The sequence below is a fragment of the Bactrocera tryoni genome, unplaced genomic scaffold (genome assembly GCF_016617805.1).
Source record: "Bactrocera tryoni isolate S06 unplaced genomic scaffold, CSIRO_BtryS06_freeze2 scaffold_11, whole genome shotgun sequence".
NCBI lineage: Eukaryota > Metazoa > Arthropoda > Insecta > Diptera > Tephritidae > Bactrocera > Bactrocera tryoni.
Genome location: NW_024395824.1, coordinates 1269345 through 1286849, shown reverse-complemented (window position 1 = coordinate 1286849; position 17505 = coordinate 1269345). Strand labels below are relative to the sequence as shown.

The 17505-nt window shown below is 40.1% G+C and overlaps 1 protein-coding gene and 1 pseudogene across 4 annotated transcripts in view; one reads left to right on the top strand and one right to left on the bottom strand.

Annotated features, from left to right (window-relative positions):
• Positions 1-4649: 4649 nt before the first annotated feature.
• Positions 4650-17505, top strand: part of LOC120779691 (ephrin type-B receptor 1-B) — a 102173-nt gene continuing 89317 nt past the window's right edge. The window contains exons 1-2 of one of the 4 annotated variants that reach the window (XM_040112048.1): positions 4650-4894; positions 4957-5195. The gene's annotated coding sequence lies outside the window, so the exon portion shown is untranslated. Of the gene's footprint in view, positions 5196-17505 lie in introns of all 4 variants that reach the window. The other 3 variants (XM_040112049.1, XM_040112052.1, XM_040112050.1) reach the window with 3 other exon arrangements.
• Positions 14019-15369, bottom strand: LOC120779692 (annotated as a pseudogene).

Here is a 17505-nt window from a genome sequence, read left to right as displayed (position 1 = left end):
AGGTGAATAAAGAAAATTCTTTAATACCGAAAGAGCATCATTTGAGGTGAAATCATGTGAGCATGGCGCCTGCTCTTCTTTGGCTGATGCAATAAATGGGTTTTGGTCTGACATATTTTTCATCCACTGCAAATAATTTTCTGCCTGTGTTTGTTATTGTGCCGTTGCACCAAGTGAAAAATTCTGCAATTCATGCAAAGGTTTGCTAGAGGAAGATAATACCCATAATGTTTAACCCACTTTTCACACATTTTCAATTAATACAATTTTAATTACACTGTACACAGTGAAATATATCCAAAATTTACACTTATTGTTTCTTTTTTAAGAAAATAAATATACTTTAAAAACTACTTTGCACATTCACACTTTCAAGAGATTTGTGTGTTTACATTTATGACAAATAGTGTTGCCATACTTTGTGTCCTGAAAAAATAATGAAAATTTTTTCTGTTTCATCTTTAGAGATATAAAGCGACAATGGTTCAAAACGAACTCTTATTTCATGCACATGGGTTATATATTATTTAAAAAATAAAGAAAAAAATTATTATACAATACTTAGTAAATACCGCCAGTGCAGAAAGTAGTCCGACACAAAAGAACTATGAACACCCCGGTAATGAACACATCAGGGTTATTTATGTTGAAGCGCTGCCGAAGGCCGCCAGCGCAGAAAGTAGTTGGACACAAAAGAACTATGAACACCCGGTGTTGGACCGACCAGGGTTATATTTTTGAAGCGCAGCCGAAGACTACCAGTAGCTCGACACAAAAGAACTACCCTGGAGTTAGACCCTCGTACATATAACCCTGATCGTTTTTTTATCTTTATTTATTAAATAATGTTAAACGAAAAAATTTTTGATTATTTTATCAAAACACAATGTGTGGCAACACTGGTATTTGTCATGTCATGTTAACAAACCAACTGTAAAACCGAATTGCATGTAAAATTGTTAAACTTTGAACACACATATCTCGAAAACTATGTCTGAGGAGGGTATACATGTATGTGTGGGCACACATTTTTTAATCCTGAGGACCTCTTCTTTCCGTCCATACCCTCAAATTGCGGCGCTAACAGAATCGCAATCGTGCCTATTTTCTTGATCTGGAGGAGCTTGTCTTACCGTACATACCCATTTTATGCCATCGTATTTAATAAAACGACAAATTCAGGATAACTATTTATTTGTATACAAAACCTATTGAATTTTATGATTTTCATTAACTTGTATCCGTATTTCGCTTAATTTCTTATTTATCTCTTCTTCATCTTTACTGGCGTAGATACCGTTTACGCGATTATAGCCGACTTAACAACAGCGCGCCAGTCGTTTCTTCTTTTCGCTACGTTGCGCCAATTGGATGTTCAAGCGAGGCCAGGTCCTTCCTACGCAATGGAGGTCTTCCTCTGCTTCCCCCCGCAGGAACTGCGTCGAATACTTTCAGAGCTGGAGTGTTTTCGTCCATTCAGACAACATGACCTAGCCAGCGTAGCCGATGTCTTTTTATTCGCTGAACTATGTCAATGTCCTCGTATATCTCGTACAGCTCATCAATCCATCGAATGCGATATTCGCCGTGGCCAACGCGCAAAAGACCATAAATCTTTTGCAGATCTTTTCTCTCGAAAACACTCAACGCCGACTCATCAGTTGACGTCATCGTCCAAGCCTCTGCACCATATAGCAGGACGGGAATTATGAGCGACTTTTAGAGTTTGGTTTTTGTTCGTCGAGAGAGGACTTAACTTTTCAATTGCCTACTTAGTCCGAAGTAGCACCTTTTGGCAAGAGATATCCTGCGTTGGATTTTCAGGCTGACATTGTTGATGGTGTTTACACTGTTTTCCAAGATAGGCGAAATTATCTACAACTTCAAATTTATCACTGTCAACAGTGACGCGAGAGCCAAGTCGCGAGTGCGACGACTGTTTGTTTGATGACAGAAGATATTTGTCTTGCCTTCGTTCACTGCCAGACCCATTTAGTTTGCTTCCTTGCCCAGTCTGGAGAAAGCAGAACCACCGGCGCGAGTGTTAATAATATCAATATCATCGGCATACGCCAGCAGCTGTACACTCTTATAAAAGATTGTACCTGCTCGATTAAGATCTGCAGCTCGTATTATTTTCTCCAGCAGCAGATTGAAGAAATCGCACAATAGAGGGTCACCTTGTCTGAAAACTCGTTTGGTATAGAACGGCTCGGAGAGGTCCTTCCCGATCCTGACAAAGCTTTTGGTGTAGCCCAACGTCAGTTTACAGAGCCGTATTAGTTTTGCGGGAATACCAAATTCAGACATCGCGGCATAAAGGCAGCTCCTTTTCGTGCTGTCGAAAGCAGCTTTGAAATGGACGAAGAGGTGATGTGTGTCGATTCTCCTTTCACGGGTCTTTTCAAAGATTTGGCGAATATCTGGTCGTTGTTAATTTGCCAGGTCTAAAGCCACACTGTTAAGGTTCAATTAGTTTGTTGACGGTGGGCTTAAATCTTTCTCACAATAGGCTCGATAGAACCTTATACGCGATGTTGAGGAGGCTTATCCCATGGTTGTTAACACAGATTGTGGGGAATCCCTTTTTGTGGATTCGGCAGAGCACAATCAAGTTGCAATCGTTGGTCATGCTTTCGTCCGACCATATTTTACAAAGAAGCTTATGCATGCTCCTTATCAGCTCTTCGCCGACGTGTTTGAATAACTCGGCTGGCAATCCATTAGCTTCCGTCACTTTTCTGTTCTTCAGACGAGTGATTGCAATTCGAACTTCTTCATGGTCGGGCAATGGAACGTCTGCTCCATCGTCATCGATTGGGGAATCAGGTTCGCCTTCTTCTGGCGTTATACATTCACTGCCATTCAGCAGGCTGGAGAAGTGTTCCCTCAATAATTTAATTATGCTCTGGGCATCGGTGACTAGATCACCTTTGGGGGTTTTACAAGAGTATGCTCCGGTCTTGAAACCTTCTGTAAGCGGCAGCATTTTTTCGTAGAATGTGCGAGCATTAACCCTGTCGGCCAGCTTATCAATCTCTTCATACTCACGCATTTCGGCCTTTTTCTATTTCTGTCTGCAAATGCGTTTCGCTTCCCACTTCAGCTCTCGGTATCTATCCCATCACGCACGTGTTGTGATCGATCGTAACGTTGCGAGGTAGGCAGTGTGTTTTCTTTCCGCTGCGACGCGGCACTCCTCGTCGTACCAGCTGTTCTTTTGCATTTTCCAAAAACCAATAGTTTCAGTTGAAGCCGCACGTAAGGGTCTTGAAATGCCGTCCCACAGTTCCCTTATACCGAGCTGTTGACTAGTGCTCTCAGAGAGCAGGACTGCAAACCGAGTAGAAAATCGTTCGGTTGTCTGTTCTGATTGCAGCTTCTCGACGTCGAACCTTCCTTGTGTTTGTTTACGAGTGTTTTTGGCTGCACAGAGGCATGCGCGAGTCTTAGCTGCAACAAGATAATGGTCCGAGTCGATGTAGGGACCTCGGAGCTTACGCACATCTAAAACACTGGAGACGTGTCTTCCGTCTATCACAACATGATCGATCTGGTTGGTGGCTTTTCGTTCCGGAGACAGCCAGGTGGCTTGATGTATTTTCTTGTGCTGGAATTTAGTACTGCAGATAACCATATTTCGGGCCCCGGCGAAGTCGATCAGACAACCCATATTAAGATGTTTAATCGTGGAGGTTGAATTTACCGACTGTTGCGCCAAAGTTACCTTCTTCGGCCACCCTGGCCTTAAAGTCGCCAATCACGATTTTGACATCGTGGCCGGGACAGCTCTCATAGGTGCGTTCCAAGCGCTCATAGAAGGCATCTTTGGTCCCATTCCTTCTCTTCCGTCGGGGCTTGGTCGCAAATCAGCGATATGTTAAAGAACATCGCTTTGACGCGGATTGTGGCTAAATGTTCATCCACCGGAGTTAATGATAGTACTCTGCGACGGAGTCTCTCTCCCACCACGAATCTACACACCAGACTTGCGCTCCTTTAAATTGCCACAAGGACCTTCTCGCCTCAGTCCTTGTCCCGTCGAACGCATTTCGTGGACGGCGGTGATGTCAGCCTTCACTCTAACGAGGACATCAACCCGCTGGGCAGCGGCACCTTCCCAATTAAGGGCTCGGACATTCCAGGTGTATGCCCTCAAATCGTAATCCTTATTTCGTTGCCATGGTCGTCATCAAAAGAGGGGTTTCTCATCCGAGGCTGTTTGTCGTTTTTCATTGGGGTAGGCTTTTTACGTGGCGGGTCCCAAACCCAGCGCACAACCCTATGCAGGGGATGTTTCGCCTTCTCACTTTAGCTCACCTTCGAACGGATGTTCTTAGGCTACCCAGAGGATACTTGGTCAAAGACCGGAAGTCGTGAGCTGCTTGAGTCATATGTAAAAGAATCGTTTCTGGCCACTTCCAAGTGAATGGCGATCAGAGAACTTTCCTCACTTGCATGAACTTCTACACATGACTCCATCCTCCATCCTCCCCTTATTTATATAAAACAACGAATTCAGCTAATATTACGTTACGTTATGACCGCTTTCTGGGTTTTATTAATAACTAATATGTATTATCTGAGTGGGGTCGCCTCATAAGGCTTGTAAGTTTGACTAAAGTATGGCCGTTTCATTAGCATTATTCACCGCCGTTACAAACTAATACACTTCGTGGAAGTAGATTTTCGAAAGTTAGCAATTTTATTTATGTATATAACATTAAGAGGCTTTCATCTTAATATGATTAATTTGTGTTAAGGTAACTTGCCGGTACTAAAGTTTGTGTAATTCTGTCATTGTTCTAAGTGTTTATTTAAAATCGTATGTAACGTTGCATAGGTATACGCTGGAGATAAAATTAAAGCAATATAGAAATAGAAGCTGGAAAATGTGTGTATAATATAAAAAAATTTCGAACAATGTAATATGATCGATTATACTTAAACGTTTAGCGTTTTCTTGGTCGCATAACTGGAATAAAAGTCTAAAAAATACTGAAAAATATTTTTTTAAGTTTGAACATTCATAGCGGAAAAATATCCTGTGTGGGGTGAAATATACAAGCCGCATCAAAGCCAAATTTGAAAACGGGAAAAGTAACCGATTAATATTTATAATGATCACATTGAATGTGTAGAATAAATAAAAAGGTGGCGATTTGAAGCTGACAACAATTTTCTATTTACTGATGGTATGAATAGTCCGGCTAAACCTTAATTATTTTTAATATTAAGTTTACTTATATTCAATTTATAATGCTAATTTTTTTAGACGAAACATTTCAAAATATGGAGGAAATTGTAGAATCGCGTCCCGCGAATTCACTGTTAAAATGTGTATATAAGGATAGAGGTCTTCCAGATAAAGAATATATATGGTTGCCGCTGACTTATAGATTTTGAGATATTCGCATTTAACGTTCAAAAAGTTAAAAAATGCAACTAATTTAAAATATCTACGATTTATAATAAATTTTACAGTTATATTTTTAACTTTTATATCCACTAACACTACACTAATTCGTGTCTAACCATTTATTTTGTATTAAATAGTGCAAAAATAACTTTAATTCCATATTAAACTTTAAATTTGCAAACAAGCAATAAATTAATGTTACTATATTTTGTATTGGAATAAAAATAAGAAAAAAGAAAGAGTATGCCGTCAATAAAAAATTCATTATCGCCTGTTAGGTAATGTAAAATCTTTCAGATTTTCATTATCTTGATAAATGCTGGTGTTAGATCGGCCAGGGTTATTTTTTGAAATGCGGCCGAAAGCCGCCAACGCAAAATAGGAGTTCAACGCAAAAAAAATGAGAACTCACAGGTGTTGGTCCGACCATGGTTATTTTTTTAAGGCCGGCAACGCAAAAAGGAGTTCAACGCGAAAGAACTCGACGCCCAGGTGTAGGTCCGAGGGTTAATTTATTGAAGCAATGCAGACAGGAATTCTATGCAGAAAACGAATGTGTTATTTATTTCCTGTCATTGGGGTATTATTTGTTTTCTTTATTTCTTTTGGTTATGTACGTAAGGTAGCACTGATTATTGTTGCTACGGTCTTCAAATCTTGTATTAGTCACCTGTCGGCCAGCTTGTCAAGCTCTTAATTCACGCATTTCAGCATCTTTCTTTTCTGTCTGAAAAAGCGTCTCTCTTCTTTCTTCAACTCTCGGTATCTATCCCATCCCGCACGTGATGTGGAGGATTGAAACGTTGCGAGGTAGGCAGTCTGTTTTCTCTACGCTGCAACACAGCATTCCTCGTCGTACCAGCTGCTCTTTTGCATTTTCCGAAAACCAAGGTTTCAGTTGCAGCTGTACGTAAGGACAATGAAATGCCGTCCCACAGTTCCCTTATACCGAGATGTTGACGAGTGCTCTCAGAGAGCAGGGGCGGAAGTCGAGTCGAAGATCGTTCGGCTGTCAGTTGTGATTGCAGCTTCTCGACGTCGAATCTTCCTTGTGTTTGTTGACGAGCGTTTTTTACTGCACAGAGGCTGGTGCGTATCTTGGCTGCGACAAGATAGTGGTATGAGTCGATGTCGCACGTCTGAGACACTGTAGACGTGCCTTCCGTCTATCGCAACATGATCGATCTGGTGAATTTTTCTATGCTGGAGTCTCGCACTACAGATGATTGTACTCAGCGACAGAGTCTCTCTCCCACCACGAATCCCACACCGAATTTGCGATCCTTTATATTGCCACCGTAGTAAATGCCACAAGGCATCGGCGGTGATGTCAGCCTTTACTCCAATGAGGACATCAACCAGCTGGGCAGCGACACCTTCTCAAATAAGGGACGGGACATTCCTGGTGACTGACCTTAAATCGTTATTCTTAATTCGTTTACAATGGTCGTTATTAAAAAGAGGGGTTTCTCTTCCGAGACTTTTTATTCCTATTCATTAGGGGCGTTTTTACGTGTCCCACACTCAGCGCACAACCCTGTGGAGGGGATATTTTGCCTTCTCACCTTAGCCCGTCTTCAAACGGATGTTCCTTGGCTACCCAGAGGATACCCAGGTAACGAATGTTCGAACCCCAATATAAGTATGTGAGGTAGAGATGTTCATTAAAAAAAAACATCGATGTTTAAGCAGAATCGATGCATCGAAACATGACATCATTGTTATGCAATGCATCGAATAAAAACATCGATGTATCGAAAGATCACTTATACAGAAAGCAATAAAAAATTACTAAAAAATTTAAAACTGTAAATTAAGTTACATATGTTTAGTTGCATATGTTTACATATTTTGAAATAATACAATTAAAGAAAACTTTGCTAAATTATTTTGAAGTTTAACAGTTTTATGAAAGGTTTTAAAATTATGATATTCAGTACATGTATATAAATGTAGTACAAAGTACATCAAAACTTATTTTATATATAAAAGTGAAACGCGTTTTATGTTTGTCCGAGCATTACGCCCGAACCACAGCATGGAAAGACGTGAAAATTTGCATTAATATTCCATTTCTCGAAAATTTCACACTGAAACGATCCGTTGGGGAAACTTTAGTATACCATCTCACGATTTCAGGGTTAAAGGTGGTATGGATGGATAGGGCTGATGCTCCAGATTAAGAAAATATCTAATTATCGCCGCCGCAAACTTTTAGTTATCGAGATATTTGCATTTTAAGTTGAACATTTCGCTAATTTTAATTTGCAATTTCTCGATTTATAGTAACTTTTTCTTTCATATTACGCACTTTTTATACACTTACACTTCACTGCAATATTTCTACATATTTATTTTATATTTATTATTTAGATATTTGCTTAAAATAAGCATTTTATATTTTACATAAATATTATTACACACACAATAACAATAAGTGTTCCGTGTTGTCAAATAATAAGTGTTACCATATCCCAAACGATTGAAAACAATAAAAATAAATAAAAAAAACCCAAATGCAGGAAAATAATTACCCTGGCCGATCCAACACCGGAACTCCTCAACATCGCATATAAGGTTCTATCGACCGTATTGTGTGAAAGATTAAAGCCCACAGTCAACAAACTGATTGGACCTTATCAGTGTGGCTTTTGACCTGGCAAATCAACAACCGACCAGATATTCACCATGCGCCAAATCTTGGAAAAATCCCGTGAAAGGAGAATCGACCTTCGTCGATTTCAAAGCTGCTTTCGACAGCACGAAAAGGAGCTGCCTTTATGCCGCGATGTCTGAATTTGGTATTCCCGCAAAACTCATACGGCTGTGTAAACTGACGTTGAGTAACACCAAAAGCTCCGTCGGGATCGGGAAGGACCTCTCCGAGCCGTTCGATACCAAACGAGGTTTCAGACAAGGCGACTCCCTATCGTGCGACTTCTTCAACCTGCTTCTGGAGAAAATAGTTCGAGCCGCAGAACTAAATAGAGAAGGTACCATCTTCTATAAGAGTGTACAGCTTCTGGCGTATGCCGATGATATTGATAGATAATTCCGTCTATCTTGGAACCAGCGTAAACACCACCAACAATGTCTGCCTAGAAATCAAACGCAGAATAACTCTTGCCAACAGGTGTTACTTCGGACTGAGTAGGCAATTGAGAAGCAAAGTCCTCTCTCGACAAACAAAAACCAAACTCTATAATTCACTCATAATTCCCGTCCTGCTATATGGTGCAGAGTCTTGGACGATGTCAACTGCGGATGAGTCGACGTTGAGAGTTTTAAGTTCTGCGAAAGATTTATGGTCCTTTGCGCGTTAGCCACGGCGAATACCGCATTCGATGGAACGATGAGCTGTAAGAGATATACGACGACATCGACATAGTTCAGCGAATTAAAAGACAGCGGCTACGCTGGCTGGGTCATGTTGTCCGGATGGACGAAAACACTCCAGCTCTGAAAGTATTCGACGCAGTACACGCCGGGGGAAGCAGAGGAAGAGGAAGACCTCCACTCCGTTGGAAGGACCAAGTGGAGAAGGACCTGGCTTCGCTTGGAATATCCAATTGGCGCCACGTAGCGAAAAGAAGAAACGACTGGCGCGCTGTTGTTAACTCGGCTATAAGCGGTGTCTACGTCAATTAAGAAGAAGAAGAAGATCCAACACCGGGGTGTGCCAACAGTAGGGCGTGTCAGGTTTTTTTTTCGAGTAAACCTTCCTTTTGCGTTGGCGGCCTTGGGTCGCGCTTCAAAAAAATAACCCTGGCCGATCCAACACCGGGGTGGGTCAGGTTTTTTTCGAGTAAAACTCCTTTTTTGCTTTTTACTCATGATATAGCAAGAAAAGGGATAATGATTTATGTATTTTGTGTATAAAGCTATTTTTTATTCGTTTGATAAATGTGTAGATATGGCAATACTACTTATGTGCGTGTAATAATATTTATGTAAAATATAAAACGCTTATTTTAAGCAAATATCTAAAATATTAATAAAAAAATAAACATGTAGAAATATTGTAGTAAAGTGTAAGTGTATAAAAAGTGCTTAATATGAAAGAAAAAGTTACTATAAATCAAGAAATTGCAAAATTAAATTTGCGAAATTTTCAACTTTATATGCATATATCTCGAAAACTATAAGTTTGCGGCGACTATAATTATATATTTTCTTAATCTGGAGCATCAGCCCTATCCATACCACTTTTAACCCTGAAATCGTGGGATGGTATACTAAAGCCGACCCCACTTTTGTTATTGTGTGATCAAAAATATTATATTAAAAATTGAGTAAAAGTTTTGGCTGGGATTTAGAATCCCTGGGGGTTAAAATTGGTATGTACGGGCAGAGGAGGTTCTCCAGATCAAGAAAATATACATCAACATTGTAGAATCATACAAGTACAAAAGAATCATATGGCCGTCAACAGCTGAGATCACCTGATGGAAATAGTTGATTTTTCGGCACAGAGATTTAAATAAAAGAACTTAAAAATAGGAAAGAGATTGCAATAAAGGCGCGTTAGCGATATATTTTGGGTGTTCGGTTCCTCAGGATAGCTATTTTCACCCATATAATATGTACAATACTAAACAAAACTACTTGTAATAATTTAAACAAAAACAGATATATTCTTCAAATATTTTTAATAAAATAATTAAGATTTACACTAATATTTTGATACAATAAACAAAATTTTAATCAAAACTAAGTAAATTACATCTTTATGAATTTTAAGATTCGAAATATATTTGAAAATTTAACAAAAACGTACTTAAAGTAATCAACTGTATAGCATAACACGGCAACTCACTCTTGCCTCTTTTAAGGGGTTAGGGGTAGTCGGAATTTTTTTTTTTTGTATTTTTGTTAAGTGTAATATCTTAAAAATATTCTCTGAAAATTTAAAATTTCGTTTATCCGATAATTAGTTTTTGAGTTATTCGACAAAGAACAAAGAGAGCTCGGGCACTTCAAAGCGCTGGTGTGAAACTTTAAACGCGTTTTTCCCAAAACTATGTTTTTTGAACTGGTGACAACTGTAACTCGAAAACTGCTCAGAAGATTTTAATGAAATTTATACAGCTTTTAGAATACATAATAAAATCGGGCCTGATCGAAGGATGTTTTTTTTGGAATTTCGATTTTTAAAGAGCAATTAACTATTGATTTTTTCCCAAAAATTTAGACAAAAATTTCCTGAGGACGCCATTTTGTTAATTTTTGAAAAAAAAAAAATCTTTCGATCAGGCCCGATAATTTTTTTTATCCGATTGATTTTAGATGAATCTCCAAGAACTGGGTTAACACAAACAACTATAACTTTGGAAATTAATTATTTTTTTTCCAATTTTCCTCACACATTTTATAAGACCATATTACTACTTCTGTAAAATAACACGATTTAATAGCAAAAAAAAAATACTGAAAATTCTAATTTTTCGTACCTCTGACTATCCCTAACCCTTTAAAGCATTTGGCCGTTTTAGTAATAGAATATTTGGGAAACTCTAATGAAGTGCCTGGCCTTTGGCTCTGTGTACCTCATTCTATAGCTTTCTTAATGTACATAATTTCTGTCATTCTATAAGCATTCGCCTGCGTATGTATGGGTGAAAATGATAGGATTTGTTACTTGTAGGTTTCTTCAATTATATACATACATGCATATATGTATAGTTGCCGCTGATTTATGGTTTTTGCTTTCACCGAATCCATGTGAAATGAAACTTTTGTTATCATTAATTTTGAATATTGGCATATCGAAATAACCTGGGTAGAACAAAAATTTTAAATTCTGATAAATAAAATTGAAGTCGTCTGTATTCAAATTGAATTTACGAACAAAATACGGATCCATTAACTGCCACTCTACGAATTTTGAACTTACGTTCGGAATGGTTCGAATTGTATGATAGCAATTTCGTATATTTCCCGAAAAAAACAGTTTACGATGGATTGCGTGTTAGGGCTGATTTGCATTTAAAGTTCAAAAATTCGACAATTTAAAATGCGTGTTTATCCTATTTATTTCTGCTATATATTAGGGATTAACTTCTAATTCCACTAGCACTTCACTAATTCGTTTTTACTAATTTATTTTATAATAAATACTGCAAAAATAAGGTCAATTCCTTATAACTCTTTGGTTGAAATCCATTTATTCATACAATAAGGAAACGGTTGCAAACAAGCATAAAAGTTAGTGTTATCATATTTTGAAATCGGAACTCGTCCCAGCACTAGGACAGCACTACCAAAACAGTTAACTTCACTAAGAAGTTTAAGGTCACCTTCGGAAGCAAGGATGAGTGGAACGACTCTACCCGTGAGCTGCTGCTGAGGAATAGTACGTTGAGGGGGTACACCGATGGCTCGAAAATGTCGGAGGGAATCGGTGCAGGGATCGTGGGCCCACGCACTAAGCTCTCCATACCCATGGGAGAGTTCCCAAGCGGAAATTTTTGCCATAAGTCGGTGTATAGAAATAAACCTCCATCGCAATGAGCGAATATCCATTCTCAGCGATAGTCAAGCGGCGCTAAAAGCGATCTCCTCTTACGAAGTCAAATCGCTATTAGTGCAGGAGTGCAGGGAAAGGCTGAACAGCCTTGCAGAACGTAACCAGGCACACCTAATTTGGGTGCCTGGTCACAGAAGTGTAGCCGGTAATGAACTGGCGTACGAGCTAGCCCGCTCCGCAGCCTCCACCAAGATGGTAAGACCTGAACCCTTTATTGGGGTAGATCCACATACCATAAAGGAGCTACTCCGCAAGGAAGAAGGAGTGGGCAGGGAGGAGCATTGGCAGCAAACACGTGGTATGAGTCATGACAAGTTACTAATGGGAGCATACAACTTGAGTAGGTTCAAGGTTGTAATAAACTTCCCCAGGAACAAACTCAGGCTACTGGTCGCATGGTATACCGGCCACTGCAAGTTGAATAGGCATCTGTACAACATGCGTTAACTGCCGGTTCTGCGACTTGGAGCCTGAAACCCCGGAACACCTGCTGATCGACTGCAAAGCCGTCTGTAGACGCAGGACTAAGGCCCTTGGATTAATGTTTCCGGATAGGGATCGCATAGCCTCATTATCGCCAGGAATTCTATTGAACTTCATTAATGCGCTGGGGCTAGGTGAGTCTATGTGAGTTAGAAGAGGGCACAATAGACCAAAGACTCGACGGCTGCGCAAAATGCCAAAAGACTGCGTACCACTTACTTTCACCGATGAGGAGGTTCAGAATGTCATCAACAAAGCGAAATCATCTAAATCCATTGGCCCTGATGGCATCAACATGGTTATCCTAAAGCATCTTGACGGGAGTAAGCTACCGCACCAAGGTCCTCTAACCTGTCGCTGACCACTCTTCAAATACCCGATGTGTGGAAAATCGGAAGAGTGCTTCTACTACTGTAACCTGGAAACTCTCCTCTCCCCAGTAAAGAAGACTCTTGAGGCATTGCTATTTCAGACCTTCACTCACAGCACTTATCGTCATGAACGCTCCGATAGATCGTGTCCTCAACCAGAAACCCCCTGTCAGAGAACGATCCTCGTAGCGTTGGACTTGGCTTGGACACAGTCAATCACACAACGCTACTGCAGGGCATCGAATAAACTACGCTCCTTCCAGGACTGAAGAGGTGGACCATGAACTACCTGTGCGGTCGTCAATCATCCGTACTCTTTTGAGGAGAAAAATCTAAACTGAAGAATTAAAAGGGGGTTCCGCAGGGTGGTTTCCTTTTCCCACTATTGTTTAACTTCTACATCTCGAAACTCCCATAGCCACCAGAGAGAGTTTCCATAACCTCATACGCAGATAACTGCACGATATTGACGTCTGGCAATGGAATCTATGGAATGTGTTCAAAGGTAAACAGCTATCTTTCCGACCTTTCTCGCTTCTCCTCTGCAGAGAACCTAGCACTTTCCCACACCAAATCTACAGCGACCATATTCACGAACTGGACGAAGGAGTATAGACTTGAGCTTAATATTGCAGTCGATGGCGTCAAGATTCCGACTGTCAATAATCCAACAATTGTAGGCGTAAATTTTGAGTCTATGCTCCTTCACTCCACATGCGATTATTGCCAAAGTATAGAGCGGCAATAAAATCCTCAAGTCGCTAACCGGCAGCAAATGGGGAAAAGACAAAGAAACGTTATTGGCAACATACAAGGCAATCGGCCGACCGATCCTCAATTACGCCGCACCAATAAGATCGCCTGGAGGCAGTGGTACGCAGATGAAGAAGCTTCATACCTATCAGAACACTGGGCACGATTCCGATTACTTTGGCGGAGGGGTAAGAAAAAACGAATGCGATAACGATATGTGCGGATAGGGGAGCTTCTCCTGAAGTGGAATATGCAAAAATATTGTAAAAATAACTTTTACAGATGATCTCGTTTTTGCACGGTTAACTGGGACAGTAAATTACCCGTGCAAAAAAAGACAGATTTTAATTAATATAAAACTCTTTATAAGGACCAATTTACGAAATAAATCGTGCAAAAAGGCGTGAATGTGAATCTATCTATTTGTACAGTGAGAACTTACACAATTAAAACATTGTAGATTTTCATGGTATTATTTACATATGTATTACTCTTAAAAGGAACAAACAAAAAGTATTCTGGGAATGTTAACAAAATGGATATAATATAAAATACGTTTAAGATTTAAAAAAATCAGTCATTAATCGCTGCGTCTTCTTTGCTTTTACTTCTTCATACAGCTCACGGTAGCATTCTACTGCTTCATTTAATTGGATCGCTGGAATCTTGCAGACCGTTCCGTATTTGGGTCCAAGTTGAGGAAATGATTTTCTAATTCCATCGCTATGTTTAACCCATTTTGGATCAAAGATGCACTAAGACCAGCAGCGCTCGAATGTTCTTCCCTGTCCTCCTCATTCTCTTTGTTGTCATTACAATCGTTTTCTGCAAAATTTTGCAAAATCTCACCATCGGAAATAACAACATTTTCGAAAAGTTCATTGATATCTTCGATAGTTATATCGTGGAATCCTTCTCCTCCGATCGTGTGGGAAACTTGAAAAATATCGGCATATTCAGATAATGTCTCATTCTCAGTATGCGTTACCGCTACATCTGCCCACAGGTTTTTCCATCACTTATTTAAAGTGGTTTTCTTAATTTCTCTTACAGAGAAGCTAATGCAGTCTGTGCATTTTTTAATATCGAACGCTTTCCACGCAGATATTACATTCATTTCATTATTTGTTTCAATTTCTTTTATTATGTGTTGAAAATAATGCTTCACATAATAACGTTTAAAAGTAGCAATAATGCCCTGATCGAGTGGTTGTATTAGCGACGTTGTATTAGGAGGTAGAATTATTATCTTCACGTTTTTATGAGAAATGTCTGGATGACCAGGAGCGTTGTCTATGACTAGTAAAACTTTGAAATCAAGTTGTTTTGAACGGAGATACTCTCGAACTTCACGTACAAAATGTTGTAAGAACCAGTCCTTGAAAAGTGAAGCAGTGACCCAAGCCTTTTTATTTGCCATCCAATGGACCGGAAGCTTGGTTTTGTCGATACCTGAGGAACGAATTAACGAATTAAAATACATATCAGTGTTTAAAACAAAACATTCTAACTGACCTTTTAAGGCCCTAGGGTTAAGATTTTTGTTAACAAGAAGAGGTTTCAACATTTTGTGTCCTGATGCATTGCTACGCAACAACAACGTGATACGCTCCTTTGCTACTTTAAAACCTTTCACTGACTTTTCTTGCTTTGCCAAATAAGTCCAACTAGGCATTTTTTCCAAAAGAGTGCCGTCTCATCCGCATTGAATACTTGGTGAGCCTCATCGTTATTGCTTCTAAGAACTCTTTAGGAAATACTCTTGCCGCATGTTCATCAGCTGAGGCTCCCTCTCCTGTAACTTTTACATTGTGTTGTGAATTTCTTTTCAGGAAGTTTTGTAACCAGCCATTACTGGCATTAAAATGGGATCGCTCGCTATTTATTGAAGTGGAAGGCTCTTGATTTTTAATTGTTACATAAAATTGTTGCATCTTTGCTTTTATAGATCTTGTATCAATAGGCATCCTCTTTACTGCATGGTCTTCAATCCAACATAAAAGGGCACGTTCTGCTTTCAAAACTGCAACATCGCGAACATAAAACCCACGTAAAAAGCACCCAGCACTGGCGGCTGAAACCACTTTTCTTATCGTTGTTTCATTTTTCCTTATGGTACGAATTGTTGCTTCATGTATATCTGTACGCTTTGAGATTGTTGCAATCTTTCCTCCCGCTTTTAATTCATCTAAAATTTTAATTTTTTCCCTTAAATTTAATTTTGTTCGCTTGAACGCCATGTCGCTGTTTCTTATGACATTTATTTGTTTACCTTTTTTATCTATTCTTTACTTTGACATCCAATAACAGCAGTGTATTTTTAAGTACGTAAAATTGAGAGTTGCATTTGCTTGAATAATCTTTATATATTCGAATAGATTCAGAATTTTAATTTTATTGCAAAACTAGTATATAACTAAAAAGGGTAACTAGGAGGTACACAAAAATACCGTGTAAAAAAAGGAGTTCAACTGTATTTTTTTAAAATATTCATCGTTGAAAAGGTTAGGTTAGGTTAGACGGCTGATCAGAGATCACACGTGGACTAATAGTAGTCCTTTGTGAAGCCATTAAAAAATAGAACTCCCGTGTTCGGACTTACAGATCGGCAAAACGTTTGGTGCCCGATACAAATTTGCAAATGTGCTTGATATCCACTCCCACCAGTTCGGTAGGATGTCTGAAGGTATGTGCCCCAAGTGTCTTAAGTCTTAACCTCCCGAATGCGGGACAGTCAAGAAAGAAGTGTTGGCTAGTTTCTGCCGCATCTTCTTCTAAGCAGCATTTGCAAGCGGCATCCGGTAAGATTCCTAGACCTTACAGCATGCGTGCCAATAAGGCAATGGCCTGTCAAGAGCCCCACTACTAAAGAGAGGCTAGCCTTACTGAGGGCGAAGAGATCGTTAGATCTTCTGTGATCTATCTTGGGTCAGAATGCTTTTGCGACCGCGCAAGTACCAGTGCTGGCCCAGCGTTGACCAAGCATCCGCGAGGCCCAGTTTTCCAGTAGTAGGACACAAGAGAATACCGGAGCACCGACCTGTTCCCATTCTACCGATAGTGACTCTAGGGTGCCCTTCCTTTCTAGCTCATCAGCTTTGCAATTACCCAAGTGATTCCGCTGTAGCCCGGCAAATATACAAGCCTTATAGTAAATACTGTCGCCGCCAGGGACAGTGCCGCCAGACACTCCTCAACCAGCCCTGAACGCACTGAATGAATTCAGGGCTAGTATCGCTGCTCTACTATCTGAGTGAATGGTCACTTCCCTGAAGGTGGATACCCTTCGGAGTAGCAGATCTGCTGCTACCTTGATGGCTGCAACCTCAGCCTGGAAGACACTGCAGTAGTCGGGAAGTCTGAAACTAGAGCTGAGGGAGAGCTCCTGACAGTAAACCCCTCCACCAACCTTCCCTCCAAACTTTGACCCATCCGTAAAGAAGCTTACTGCTCCTCTCCTCCAACGGTTTCTTCCCACCCATAACTCCCTCTTCGGTATATGGGTAGAGAAGAAACCGCGGGAGTTTGATATGTCGACTCGATGATCCAGATGATCCGGTATGCAGTCAAAGCTTGTAAGGATGTCTGAGTGTTCAGAAACACGCTACTTTAGGAACCCAAATTCCCTGAGCCTAATAGCCGCTTTTGCGGCCATACACCTTCCGGCAATGTCCACGGGCGTTATGTTCAGAATTGCATTAAGTGCCACGGTTGGGGTGGACCTTAATGCACCGCACATGCTGATAAGCGCAGCCCGTTGAACGCTTTCGAGTTTCATAGCAAGTGTGGTTTTCTGTAAAGCCCTTCACCACATAAAGACTCCATAAAACATTATGGGCTTTACTATGGTATCATAGAGCCAGAGGACTACCTTGGGTGAGAGGCCTCACCTTTTGCCAATAGCTCCTCTACAGCAGTAAAGGGCAATCGATGCCTTTTTGGCTCTCTCCTCG